Source organism: Rhea americana, unplaced genomic scaffold (assembly GCF_003343005.1).
Source record: "Rhea americana isolate MKP2758 unplaced genomic scaffold, rheAme1 scaffold_119, whole genome shotgun sequence".
NCBI lineage: Eukaryota > Metazoa > Chordata > Aves > Rheiformes > Rheidae > Rhea > Rhea americana.
This window is the reverse complement of record NW_028185250.1, coordinates 915054-928547: the sequence shown is the minus strand read 5'-3', so window position 1 is coordinate 928547 and position 13494 is coordinate 915054. Positions and strand designations below refer to the sequence as shown.

At 58.1% G+C, this 13494-nt stretch overlaps 1 protein-coding gene across 1 annotated transcript in view; it reads right to left on the bottom strand.

Annotated features, from left to right (window-relative positions):
* SLC29A1 (solute carrier family 29 member 1 (Augustine blood group)) overlaps positions 1–12060 on the bottom strand; it is a 42146-nt gene extending 30086 nt beyond the window's left edge. Inside the window, exon 1 of the mRNA XM_085320400.1 lies at positions 11893–12060. The gene's annotated coding sequence lies outside the window, so the exon portion shown is untranslated. The remainder of the gene's footprint in view (positions 1–11892) is intronic.
* Positions 12061–13494: the final 1434 nt, after the last annotated feature.

Here is a 13494-nt window from a genome sequence, read left to right as displayed (position 1 = left end):
TTATATATAAAATCCAATTTTAGCACAGGCTAAAAGCTACAGTAACCAATCCACCATGGATTCCTCAGTGCTGGCTCCAGGCTGTTGGTGCCCATTTGAACTGCTGGGTTTGTGGAAGCCAGCACCAATGTTTTTAGCACTATTAAGAGACTCATCACAAAATCTACCTCTGACTTGATATTCCAGGAAGTCTCTGTGTCAGGAGCGAGTGGGTGTGGCTGCTGCCTCACCCCAGGCTTTTAGTAGCTGGGTACTGGATTAAATGTTATCAAATTCACAGCACTCTTCTCCATCAATGCAGGCGCTCCCAAGGACTGGAAAGAATGTCTCTTAATAGAGATAGATGTCTCTTAATATGAGACATGGGAGTTAAAACCCATTAGCACCAAACAGCCTCATGGCCATCAGTGACCGCAGGCAGACGGGAGATGGCTGAATACCCGAGTATGACAGTGGCTCCCAGCTCCAAAGTACAGCGCAATCCTCTTGCTGTTTCTTGCCACGCAGGTCCTCAGTCCTACTTGCCTACTACCAAATGCCTACTTGCAGGGCTGGGTTAGACAAAGTTTTCTGGACGAGCAGGTGACCTGSGGGTAGCAGGACGCCTTGTGTCCTGCTATGGAAAGCTATAAGGCTACGGAAAAATGTTCTTTAAAATCCAGCCCTAAGAATAGAGCTCACCTGCCTGATCCAGAAGAGCAGAGATTTTACCTGATGAGTCTTGTCTCCCGAGAGGCGCTTCAGGGCTCCCTGCAAGCGTGCCCACTCCCAAGAGCGAGGCACTGCCACCCCAGACAGGCAGTCCTTAGGCAGTGCGATGCTTCAGGCCTGCGGTTAGAGCCGCAGAAGATTCCTCCTGCATAAGGAAGGGTGATGAACAGGCTGTGCTGCTGGTCACTATTCAGTTATCACCATGCAGACAAATATTAGCCCTTGTGGCAGGGAGAGCCACCTTACTTAATTTTGCCAGGACATACTACCTTTGCTGTGCCCTCTGCTCTCAAATGCCTCTCATGTCATCATATTCACTTTTGTGAGCATAGGAACAAGCCTTCCAGAAGAAGCAAACAGCTGTGAAAACTATTTCTGCTCCAAACTGGAAACAACTGGTGCTTTGCGCAGCAACTGGTACCAGGACCATCACTGTACGATACCATTACAATGCACATAGCTATTTTTTCTCTTGTATAATAATCAGTGTAAAGCTAGCCTGAAATGAGGCCTAGGGAGTTGTTACTCTTCCACCCCGCTCGTCCACTAACCAGCACGTGTTGCCAAAATATGCTGCTGCTGTTGGCAGATTGCTATACTCCCCTGAGCAAAGGGAGAGCGAAGAAATGTGCTTTCCAGGAGGAAGATAGCCAGCAAAGCCTTTCTCTTATATAACACAGTGAGTTCCATCAGYACGCTCTACAAAAAAGCTGCTCAGCTGATTGAGTTTTGTCTCTGAACTTCGAAAGTGTGCCACAGGCAAGAAAGTCATCACCTAGGGCCCAATTTGCAGGCTACACTCACAACTAGTTTTTAACAGGCATAACAAATAGGCAAAGTGCTTTCCTTTCAGGTACACTTGTTGCCAAGCATGTTACAAAAGCTTCTCTCTCTCTCTCTCTCTCTCTCTCAGCAATTCCCTGCTTCAACTTAGGTGACTAAATCCAAAAGGGGAAAGCAAACAAACAGCTGTTTTTGAAAGCAAGAGCAAAAAGTGAAATATATTCCAGGCAGTTGGTAATGATGCATCATATGATCTGAAGAAATACTTTCTGTGTCTCTTGGGCAATATTTGAGTCGCAGGGCCTGAGGAGCCAGTCAATATTTGTATGAGCTTAGTGTTTCAAGAATCCTTTACCCTTTGCACTCACATAGAAACTTTTCCTTGGAAATTTCCAGGCACTTTGCAATCATATACGAAGTAACTCCTCCCGCGAGTTAGAGGCACTTTTCTTTCCCCCTACCTTGCCTATGTTATGGGTACAGAAAACTGAGACCCAGCAAGGACATCAGGCTGCGAAAGGCACAGGTTGTGGGGGGCTCCAAACAATCTCTCTCTCATTTCCTTTACAAAACCACATTTTCCTTTGCAACTCCAAAACAACCAGGAGCTCAGCACACCGCTTGCTGGCTTTGCTCACTACAAATGAGCAACCCTGTCACTGAGCTAGTAACAGAGCCTGAGACTGCTCCCTGGACCTCAGGTGCCTGCAGTCCCAGCCTGCTCCATCAGGGTCCAAAACGGAGGCTGTCTTAGTCCAGGGGACTGGAATAAGGGGCAGTTAAACTGCAGGTTTCTCAGTTCTTAGCAGTGGGATTCTCACTTCCCCTCCCGACACATATTCATATAGGGATTTTTTGCATTTTCAGTGAACTCCCCCGCAGCCTTGTACTCCCAAGGCAGAAGTTGTCTTCTCAGTCAGAGGCTCCTCAGAGACCTTGCCAAGGGTCTGAGCAGAGGCTGAGGTCAGAGACAGGGTTTTCTTTGAGGGATGGTCCTGCCAGGGCAGGGCAGAGGCAGAYCGCTGCTGCCCATGCTGTCAAAGAGACCTTCTGTCTCCAGAGCTGAGGCTGGGACCTGGCAGCACCAGGACTGCACTGGGCTTGTCCCAGTAGGGCCACGGGTCTGGCCTCCGTGGGCACAGGGCTGGTGCTGAGGCATCCTGCTCGCAAAGGACCCTTGTGAGAGCAAAGGCAGGTATGAGAACCTGCGTCACCGGTGCTCTGCTCATGCAAAAGCAAGGCCATAAAATGCACCTGGCATAACGCAGTGCCTCGACCCACTGCTGGGAGTGGCCCCCAGCGCCTGCAGGGGTACAAGGCGAAGCTGGTTTGCTCCGCTTAGCCCTCAGCAGGGCTGAGGCAAACAAGATCTCATCCTATTAGCATAACTGGCAGGGCACTGCAGAGCAGGCCCCTCTGCAGCACGCTGGGGGAAAGTGGTGACCGTGTTCAGCGGGGACGGGAAGGCTCTGGCGAGCCGTGCTCAGCAAAGGGCTGCGCCTCTTCGCCACGTCCCCTGCAGGCCTCCAGCAGCTGCCTCCACCTGCCTCCAGGGACACCCGCGCTGCCCCCCGAGAAGGCAGCAGTGCGGCAGCTCATAGATCCTCTGCTCCAACCACGTGCACCACAGAAAAGCCGGGGCTGCCAAGAAACAGAGACCCAGTGTGTTCAAAAGGCAGAGCAGACAAGCAGGAGGGAGGGTGGCAAGCGGATTAGCAGCGGTATCCGATTTTGTGCACGTGGGGATTTTAATCAGTCACATGGAGGGAAATGTAGAAGATGCTGGACCTCTGTCAGGTGCCAGCAGGCTATTAACCTATTAGCCAACAGGGGGAAAAACACTATGGGCCCTGGAAATCCYGTTATAATGATACCGTAATGGTTCTGCAAGCTTTGATCGTCAACAAAAATCAACTGCCTGAGCCTCTTGCTRCGGGGACGTGATGTTCAGCAAATGATTCAGGGACCACTTCAGTTTTGCTCTTCACTCACTCTCCCTGGCCAGCTCATGCTGCTACCCAGGAGCAGGGTCCTTGTTTCAGCACTGCCAGCCAGCCCTTTGGTGGTCCCCTGGGGATGGGGCGCCCAGCCCCTGCGCCTGGGCAGACGCACTGCGGGAGGTGGCGGGGCGGAGGTGGCACTCGCCCGACCGCCAACGCAGCGCCTCGCGGGGCCGCGGGGGACGGAGCGGGGCTCTGAGCCCTCCCGAGCGGGGCAATCCGGCGGCGCGCCTCACCGCTCGCGGGGCGCCACGCAGGTGGCCACGGCACCGCCGTCCCTCGGCTTTCTCACGCGAGCCGACCTGCCGTGATGAAGTTAGGCGGCTCGCTGTTTAAATCTTCCTCTCCGGTGACTGGTCCCTGGCTAAAGTTCCCACGCCGCCAGCTACCGTGCCAGGCTCCCCGCTGAGCCAGGCCCTGGGGACTCCTTCACMACGTGGACCAAGGACGGCAGGAGCTCAGTGCCACCAGAGGAACGGCCCTGAGGCCACGCTTACCTGCTCTGCTCCACTGCCTGCAGCTGCCCGCACYGCCCACGCAGGCTGCTGCCCAAAATGGGAACGAAGCAGAAATGAGGCTGCTCCGGTGGGCTGCAGGCACGTGCACCCCTCTCCATCTGCAGCCTGACAACAGCCTCTGCCTCTTCCTCCCCCGAGGGCTCTGTGCGAGGCAGACTCTTCCCCTTTCAGGCGGTGATTTAGGACTCGGTGGCATGTTGCATGTGTGTTTTGGCGACGCAGCCTCCYCGCTACCCCTCTCCCTGGGCTCCTGAGTAACAGCACCCTCGGAGGGGGAAGTGCTCATGCAGGGCAAAAAAAGAGCTTATGCAGGACACACTAGGGCAGAAACAGGGGTAAACCTGCAAAGCAGAGCCAGGGCAGAGGAAGGCATTTGCTGCCGATCACCCTCATCGTCTTCCCWCTCCCTCAGCATCTCTTTATGTGGTGATAACACCACCACCGCTGCCCCCAAAGCACTTGTGTCCATGGTGAGCAAACAACCTGGAGATGAGGCAGGAGTGGCCTCAGCCTCGTGGAGGGTGAGGGGGGCCGCGGGCTCTGCCCTTCCAGCTCAGCAGGCAGGAACAAGCCCTGTTCAGTCTGCCGGGCGGGCACAGCTCGGCAAGGGGCCACCTCAAGGGGTCTGGGCTCTGCGGGGCYGCTGCCAGGAATGGCACTGAGGTGCAGCCTCACACCAACCTCTTTTGAACGGCAGGAGGGGAGGGGAGGGGCTGCTGGCCCTGCAATAGCACCATCCTAGGGTGGAGAGGCCACCCGAGGCTGGTTCATGCTCTGGACTGGTCCTCTGCCCCCCACATCTCAATGGGATGCAGTGAGGAGAGGCCAGCCTGCTCCCAGGCACAGAGCAGGACGTAGCTGTTGCTCCCCCTGGCAGCCCTGCAACCAGCTCTCCATGCTCTTCATCTCCCRTTTGGGCTGGAGGCACAACCCCTCTCCCCCGGCCAAAGCCACTGCTGAAGRTCTCCCATCCCTGCTTCCTCTTGGAGGTGGTCCTCTGGCAGCGGTTTCCCCCATSCCCCCCATCCCCATCTCTGCCACCCTCTCCACACTCCATGTGTTCTCCCTCCCTCGCCCCAGCGGCTGCCTCGCTGCTGCCCTGTTTGCCCCTTTGCTCTCTCTTACAAGTGTTTACGGCCTAATGGCACTGATTAGCCCTGGAGTTGCTGGGTGGCTAGTTACTGAGTGACAGACGAGCAGCCACCAGGCCCAGCGTAAAGTGTTTTCCTCTTTCCTGCAGCAGGCAGTTTCCACCTGCAAGGGCTTGAGCTGAGATTGAGAAYTCAGGACACTAGTACTGAATTTGTACTAGTAATGCACAGGCTCACGATAGCACGGGAGGTGCTAGGCTTAACCCTCGGGAGAGTGGGGCCTTCCCTGGCGGCTCTGAGGTGAGGTGGACAGGAACGTAYTGTGGGATTAGGATATCCCAGGCCTAAGGCACAGCCCACAGCAAGTGCCCCTTCCCTCACCACTTTGCATCAACACGGGGCTGTCCTGGGCAGAGGACGGAGCTGGCAGGCTGCCCTGGCAGGAGCAGCATGGGCACAGGGAGCCACATGTACCTCCAAGGTCATCCGGCCCATTAAGGCCAGGCTTGGGGGCACAGCCAGCTCCTTGGCTGGTGGCACCAGCGTCCTGAGAAGGAGCAGGGCCATTGAGGAATGAGCTGGCTGGCACCCAGCCGTGCTCATAAAACCTGGCAGGGGAGCTGTGGTGGCTGGGAAGCAGGAYGCTGCCAGGGTGAAGGGAGAGCTGGAGCTGCTGTGTGGTCCCACTCCCTTCCCACAGTCCCCCTGGTGCCCCCAGGCCTCTGTGCCCATCCACACCCAAGGGGAGCCAGGACACACGGGTGCTCTTTTGATTTCCAGGCACATCCTCCGTCTTATTCACACTCATTCAAAAGCCACAACATGCCTTTTGGGGAGGGCGGCTGAATGCCAGCGAGTACCACCTCAGTGGAGGGGGCTGGCAACCGTCCGCCTGGGGCAGGGAGGCAGGAGCAAGGGGCCGCCGCTTTCCCACCATGCCACCTCTCGGTGCTGCCAGCCTAGAGCAACAGGCTCCTGCCCCTGGGCTGACACTGCAGCAGCCACAGCCCCAAGGACCCTCTCCTCCCTGCTCGTGCTCCTACCTGGCACACGGCCACGTACGGGAATGAGGGCTTGAAACCGCCCCAGTAGCTTTTGCGGCAGTGCCTGCTGGAGTCTGTGCCTGGCCCGACGCAGTCSCTGGCTGTCATGTAGGAATTCAGCTCCGTGTAAACGTCTGGCACGGCTGATTAAATCCTGTTTGGAGAATGAATTCTATCCTGTCACGCTTTTTCCCTTTGGGCAAATCAGTTGCGGAGCTGTGGCTGAATGCACCCAAACATCTCCTGGCAAGGTATCCAGGAGGGACATTTCCCACAGCTTCCAACAGTACAAGCTATTCATTAGTTCACCTCCCTTGCCAGTCATGCTTTCCTGTGTTCCTAAGCCTTAACATTGCCCCAAGGTCAACCAACAGTGCGCAGCCATGAGACATCAAAAGAAGGGCAAGCCAAACCCATGACCTGCAGTCAAGCAACCCTTGCACAGCCAGCCCAGGGGAGAAGATGGGACTGCACCTCATCAGATACCGCTCCTGGGGAGAAGGAAACCCTCAGAAGCCACCTGGTCAAGTACTACCAGCATTTGGCATGCAAACATCCCCAGCTCCATTGGAGAGGCGTATGCAATGGAGCCTGGCACATCATGTGCTTTCTGAGATAGACCTCAAAATGAGGGGCACCTGCTTCTCGCTGGGTGTAAGATAAGCTGAAGCAGGTGATGCTGAGCCTTAGGGTTTGGCAACTATTGTTCCTTCACTGTGCTTGGGAATGACCTTATCTCTTTCCCTGAGATAAGGAGATGTGTCCATGTCAGGTGACAAGGAACTATGGGGCTCCAGTCTGTGACTCCTCCCCAGGTTTTACCACATGGTCTCCAAAGGACACAGGGCCGCCATTACATTTCTCTCCCCAGTGGCATTCCCCCCCCCACCCCGGACACACACATCTTTCTGCTGCTTGCTGACTTTACCCATCGCAAGGCCCAGTTGTGTGTTGGCACCTGTGCCAGAGGTAGAGAGGTTGCTCCTTCTCCTGCCCAAGGCACAGGGGTGTCCTAGGCCTCTCATGCACTGATTTGGGGCTTGTGACTGGGGGAAGCACCAAGCCCACCTCTTCAATGCAGCGGCCCATCTATGTGCTACCGATGGCCCTGCCAGAGCATGGCACCTAGGGGGGGCACCCACTGCTGACCCCTGCCCATATCTGSGCTCAAGCACTTGCTTCAGAGCTTGCTGAACGCAGGGAGACCCAGGATGGACTTTGCTGGGGACACTGTTAGCACTGATGCAGCAGAGCAGAGCACACCGCTTCCCCAGGGCCCCCACCTCCTACCCACAGCAGTGCCTGCCAGTGCTCTCTGGCACGCACACACCAAGCAGGCATGGGGATAGCCTGCTGCTGTAGTGCCGCAGCATTCGCAGGGGTGACAAATTTTGCTCTGGTGTGGCACATGTGCCACCAGGCTGGTTTGCCAAACCCCAACAACTAGCTGTGTGGGGATTTCCACGAAGGTGCCCACGTGCGTAACAGCTGCTCCTCCCTGCTCTCAGGGTGCTCAGGAGAGGTGCCAGCAGGAGTGATGCCCCCCCTCCAGGAGCATGGGGGCAAAGCCCAGACAAACTCATCGCAGAGAGGGAGCATGGGGAGCTGCTACCCTCTGCTGGAAGGAGCTGGCCTGCACAACCCACATTACAGCTGCCTTGGCCTTTTCTTCAGGGCCAGCTCTTGAGTGTCTGTGCTGGCTATGGGGTGCTGCTGCCAGCCCTGCTGGCCCACAGCCAGCTGGCAAATGCCCAGCCTGGAGAGCTCCGGCCTGACCTGCACATCCAAGCACAGGGCAGTAGGCTACAGCTCCCCTGGTTAGTGCAACTTGCGCCTTTGGCTTAACCCCAGAGGGACCAGCACATGTTGGGCTCCTGTCGGCCCTGAGTGGATAGCTTCACCCTCTGCAGTAGCAGGGCAGAGAAATGGTCTCCTAGGTGCACAGAGAGCACCTTCCTGTCTGCTCTGTGCTTCCAGCCTTCCCKGGGATCAGAGGAGCATGAGAGGCTCACGGGGAATGGCTTAGCTGGCCTATAGATTTAAATGCCTCTGCGACCAGATGTGTGCAGGAGGAAGGGTGAGAAAGCAGAAGGAGCGAGTGCTGGAGTGGCACRCAAGGAGGCCCAAAAGAGGAGGGAGCTGATCCCTGGCAAGAGGGAACCTGGACACAGACACCAATCTGCCATCAAACTCCCTAAATCGCCATGGGCACTGGGCTAGCAAAGGCCAGGCAAGCACCAGAGTGGTGAGCYGCTGTACCACCAATGGTGCTGAGTCCGAACACAAGGGTGAGGGAGCAGGGAGATGCAGGTATCACCAGCATCGGGATCAGTGTGTGCAAAGTGGGACCAGGGTCACCAAAGCACAAGAAGCAATTTGGAGAGCTTGTCCTGTGTGGTGTGCTATTCCATGACGGGTAGAGTAGAGAACCTGGCCATGAGTGGTAGCTAGGAAGTCTGGGGTATAAACAGGGAGATCCAAGGGCAAAAGCTCCAGCTCTTTGGTGAGAAGGAGCAGGGCAGCATTTGCCTGTAAGTAACATGCAGTGCAGAAGGGAGATGTCAGGGACCGTGTTAGGAAGCAGAGTTTGGGGTCCTACTGCCACCCTGGGTAGATCAAGGCAGAACACAACATAGTGGCAGTGCCTGTTACACTGAACACAATGAGACCTCTCCTGCAGAGCTGTGCTTGCAGCTAAAATGCAGGCCACAGTGCAAGCAGTCCTGACTAGTACTCTGCTTGCTGAGTCTCACAAGGATGGGATGGCAAAGACAAGAGGTGCTCCTTCTCTGGCCAGCCACCTCAGTGTGCCTGACCTCTTAAAGGGCAACATGCAGTTAGACTGATTTTCCCCACTGCACTGGAAGAAAAGGCAGCAAGGAGCAGGAACGAAGCTGGCTGTTGCAGCTGGGTGTCCTTGTGCTGCTGTCCAGTACAGCAGGGACAGGTGGGGCTTTTACTGCCTTCCCAGGGTCTCGTAGTATAAGGCTGACTTGACACAAATACTCTCAATTTATTGGGACTCACCATCTCCAGGGAWGCGCAGCCTGCTCTGCTAATGCTGTGACCTGGACTAAGTAAATCTTTCTGGCAAACCAGGTGAAGGTCAGTCTTGATAGCAGCAGTGGCTGGCTTCCCAGAAAAAGCCCCCCTGCTWAGTATGGTCTTCAGACATCATCTACTCCCTACCTTCTCCACTCTTCCTACAAGACCTGGCACCTCCAACTGGTGAAAATGGGTGGAGAAACCTCACCTGACTTCTGCTAGTGCTAGGTCCAGAGCTGGCAGAGTTGGGAGGTTTTGCAGAAGAGCTGAACTGCTGAGTGACATTCAGCAGTGATGCTTCTTCCCTTGCTGTATAGATGCAGCTACAGAGATGCTGCAATTCCCACAAAAAGCCAGGCAAAAAGCCAGGCAGCTTTCCTTCTGAGAAGATAAAGAGCTCCACCAAAGGCAGACTTACCAGCAAGCCCCAGAGCAGCTTTGTTCCTGACAGCTGCCTGGCTCAGGTAAGCAGCCACCACACTGATGCAGAACAGCCTGCCAGGTCACTGCTGTCCCTCACCCCCATCTTTCCACTGCTATAAGCTCCTTTTAGCTTGTCCTCAAAAAAAAAAAAAAAAAAAAAAAAAAAGCTCTACCCCTGCTTGGCAAGGAGCGGGGTCTCCTTATATGTCTGTGCAATGCCTGGCCCAAGCAAGCCAGCAACAGCACGTGGCCACTTCATCCTCCATCTTTCTTTTCAGCAAGAGCCCAGGGACCTTGGCAGAGGAAGCTCACAGCCCCATGAGCTGCTCCACTACCAAGAGCCCCAAGTCCAATCTTGCATGGGGTGGTGGGATGGGGGACCCTGAGGTGCAGGAGGCGCAGGCAATGGCCGCAGGCAGCACCCAGGCGTTCTGGGCCATAGTCACCCCCACTAACCATTAGCTCCTTCCTGGCACCGTTTCCTTTGATCGATCCATACTGGCTTCCTTCATGCCTTAGCTTTCCCCATACAGCCACTACAGTGCCTGCTCCATCCCGGAGGCAGCACCAGGAGAGGGGACAGGAGCGGCCAGCAGCTGCCCTCGGAGCAAGCAGGCTCCGACCCGCTGGGGAGAGACCACACGCCGCCGGTGCTTGGGTCTTTAGCAGGATGTCTGAGCAGCGCGGTGACTTTGCGAGGCACCTTGCRCGGTGGCTGCAGGGACAAGGGGCATGCTGTGAACCCTGCTCGGCCCGTACCTTTGTCTCTCGCCTCTGCACGCGGGGCAAACACACGAAGGGCTGAGCCTCGGGCYTGGGGGGGCAGCCAGGATTATAGCCCCCCCCCAAAGAAAACCCACTGCGGGCAGCATGGGAGAAGCGTGTGGGTAGGAAAGAGCTGGATGGGGAGCATTGCAAGGGCTGAAAGCGGGCTACTGSTGCTTGGCACTCAGCCTACAAATGGATAGGGTCATGGGAAAGCGCCTGGCTACAGGGGCAGGTTAATCAAACATGCACCCAGCTGGCCAGAGCCAGGGCAGGAGAAGAGCCAAGAGGCATTTGCTGCCTCGGTGCCAGCTGTACCTTGCAGGACAGGTCCCACGCTCAGCGCTGTGGCAGGGTCCCAAGCAAGGAGAGGAGCGGAGCAGCCCCCAGGCATGCAGGTGGGAGCGCATCTTTGCCAAAAGGGGTAAAAGCACACGTTGGACAGCCCGCCACCCACGCAGCATGCCGAGCCCAGCTGCCCTGCACTGCCACRGGACGGGTCCCAGAGCAAGTGCTGCTGATGTCCCAGCTTTCCTGGCACCGGGCACAGACGCTTCCCTCCATGCCCAATTTACTACCTCTGCAGCACCAGTCCCTAGCCCTCCCTGCAGGTGACTGTCCCAGCCCGGGGGGCAGGGTGCAGGCAGAGCTAGTCCACCCTGGGGTGGCCCAGGGCACAGTCATGGCTGCTTACATGTTTTTCCCGGTGGCTGCAGGGCTAGCAGGGAAGCTGCTTCCCCAGTGCTCCCGGCTGGCAAGTCAGCATCTGGCACCGCTGGGGCAGAGCTCTGCCAGCAATACCTGCTGAGCGCTCGCCGAGTCCCAGCACACTGCATGCTGCGACAAGGACGCGCTGCACGCCGGTGCAGGACAGGGGCCAGGCAACAGGAGCCTGTCTGAGCAGCCAGCACCCTGCACCACTGCYTAACCCTGCCTTGCACCCAGTACTGCCCTGGCCCCTTCTCCACCCCAAGCTGCAGCACCAGCGTCTGCAAGAGGGATGCTGCCTCCGTCGCTCCGCTCCAGGCAACCCCAGCACGGGGATGCTACATGCTCTGTCTTTCCTCCGTGTCTCCTTTTCTCCTTGGTCCCAGGGCTTCCCCCCTGGCCCCACRGGCAGAGCTTGCTTGCACCACCATGCCCCAGTGAGGACAAAGCGCTTTGAGGGGGATCTGGCCTGGGGGGGGGGAGGTCTGTGCTATGGGGCATCACTCTTCTGTGAGCATTTGCCCAGGCAGGGGGCTGCTCCCCGTCAGCCTTTTCACTTCTTCTCGCAGCAGCGCCAGGCTCCGAAAGCACTCCCCAGCCATGGGACTGGAAAGCCCCAGCTTTCGGCTCAGCTCCCTGGGCTGGAGCTCAGCGCAGGGCCTGGGATGCAGGGTGACCTTGGGACAGCTGTGCTACCAAAATGCAGGGCAAGCGCCTGGCTTCAGAGCCAACCTCCTCCCCAGGACCGTGGGCGCAAGACCAGCGCTGGTGGCTCTCACCCCTCTGCCTGCACCCTGCCCGTTACCTGGAGGAGTCTGCTCTCCCGGCGCGGCTGGAGCTGCTGGCTTTCTCCTCCCTGCCCGGTGCCGTGCAGCGTCAGGGTCTCCTCCCGCGGAGGGGCTGGCCACAGAGCCGCCACCGCGCCGCGCGCGCTGCAGCCGGAGCAGGTTTCGAAGCCTCGGCGCCGGCTGCGGCCGGCTCAGCACGGCTCCCGCTGGCTCAGCAGGTAGAGGCTGCGTGCACACGCGGATTAGCAGGGGGAAGTGGCTTCTCCCATAGAAACTGCAAGCGAGATTCGTCAGCGGGCTGTAGCGGGGCCGAGCGCCAGCGTGACGAAGAGGGAGAGGGGAGCGCCGGGAGGCTGCGGGCGGGCAGCAGCCCCGCAGGAAAACACCGTGTGTGCCGGGGGACGGTCCCCTGCTGCACCCCGCTGTCCCCACTGCGTCGCCCTCGGTGCCGCAGGTGCCAGCACGCCTGGGCTATACCCGGGGATGAGGGGTGCCCCATCCCTTCTCCCGTGGCGCGTGTCGCCCCGTGCCGCTGCGCTGGGGTCGGGCCGTGGCGCCACACTTGCTGAGCCCGCACCCCACTGCTGTGGGTCAGCACCTCCCTTGAGGCTGCATCATGCGCCCCCCGGGGCCACGAGCCTGCAGCCGATCGTCCCAGACCCATGGCCCCTCGGCTGGAGCCTGGGGCATCGCTGCAATGACCCGGCGTCTCCGAGCGGCCGCTCGCCCAGCAGGCACGCCCGGTGCTGCCAGCGCCTCCCCTCGCCTCCCTGCCCTGGCCGGCCAGCGCTGGCCTCGGCCCAGGCCATGCCCCCTTGCCGGCCCCGAGGAGGCCAGCGAGCTGGCCCGCTCCTCGCTCCTCTCTTCCCGTTAAGGCAGTGCGCGCGGATCGAGCTTCGGGGCTGGAGGAAAACAGGTGGTGGAGCCAAGAACGATGGAGCCAAGCAGAGCGCAGGGAGGCTCGAGGAGAGGCGGATGGGGCTGGGCTGCTGGGGTCCCAAACTCACCCTGTGCCTAGGAGGCAGCACCCCTCACCTTCGTCTCCTTCCACGTCCTCTTTGGGAGCACAAGAAAGCCCCTTTCCAGGTGGCACTGAGGTGCCCTCTTTCTCCTCCTGCTACCACTTGCACCCACCGCATTGCCTGCCCCCCACCAGCCCTGAGGGCCACAGCAAGGGGGAGAAGAGGAGCAGTGGTGGGTAGCAGGAATAGCTCTATGCCTGCAATTCAGATTTCTTTCCCTCTCGACACTTGCTGCAGCTCTGGGAGGCAGCCAGCAATTCTATTTTAAGCCCCATCCTGTATGTGTGGAGGAGACAGGGTGTACAAGGGCCCAGGAGGGAGAGGCCCTGCTATTGCGGCAAGGATTGCAGGCCCAGGACACTTCCCCTTCTCCCCTCAGGCCTTGTGCATGCTCAGGGGCCAATATGGGCAAGCCGCTGTTTCCCCTTCCAAGCACGGACAGGAACCAGAGCAGCAGAAGCCAGTGTAACCTAGAGAAGCTATTGCAAAATATCTGGGATGCAAGAAGCCCCTGGGTCCAGCCACACTCCCCCGGCCACCTCCAAGCCACACACCACTGATATGGTGACTTGAGCCAGGGCTGCCTGCGAGAGTGCA